Source organism: Phalaenopsis equestris, unplaced genomic scaffold (genome assembly GCF_001263595.1).
Source record: "Phalaenopsis equestris unplaced genomic scaffold, ASM126359v1 Scaffold000833, whole genome shotgun sequence".
NCBI lineage: Eukaryota > Viridiplantae > Streptophyta > Magnoliopsida > Asparagales > Orchidaceae > Phalaenopsis > Phalaenopsis equestris.
Window position 1 is genome coordinate 66,088 of NW_018165273.1, and position 515 is coordinate 66,602.

General features: G+C 29.1%; 1 protein-coding gene across 3 annotated transcripts in view; it reads right to left on the minus strand.

Annotated features, from left to right (window-relative positions):
- LOC110031486 (nicotinate phosphoribosyltransferase 2-like) overlaps positions 1 to 515 on the minus strand; it is a gene marked incomplete at its 3' end in the record, with an annotated part of 87,415 nt that overhangs the window by 14,190 nt on the left and 72,710 nt on the right.

A 515-nucleotide genomic window follows, 5' to 3' on the forward strand; every position in this document is an offset into this window, starting at 1 on the left:
CAAATTTTAACATCTGGATTGACCAAATCAAGAAGTAAATGAAGTGCATGAATTTAAATCATCACAACTTCTTTCATCATTAAAGATCAATACTCTCCACAACTTTCATCCAAAACTTAATTACTTATCATTTTAAGAAAAAAGATAAAAAAAACTACTCAGAATCCATAGAGAAAACAAAACCACTTTTTAGTTTAAAAGAAGAAATCATTGTCAAACCAACAACAAGTCTCGATTAAAACCAAAAGTAGTCTAAAACAAAAAGATAAAAACTTATCTTAAGCTCTCCACCAAACTCTTGAAATTCCTTTGAATCTCTTCTCTTTTACAATCACTCAAAACAAAATAACAAAAAGGATAAAGTGAATAAAAAGTAATTCCTGAAAATCTGTTCGAACTAACTCCCAAGAGAAGAACTTTCAAAACTTGACAATATTTTCATAACACTTTTCTAAGTCCTCTCTTCTTTCTTTTATAGTTTTCCAAGAGGTGCCTTGGGATCTCTTCAAAATGTG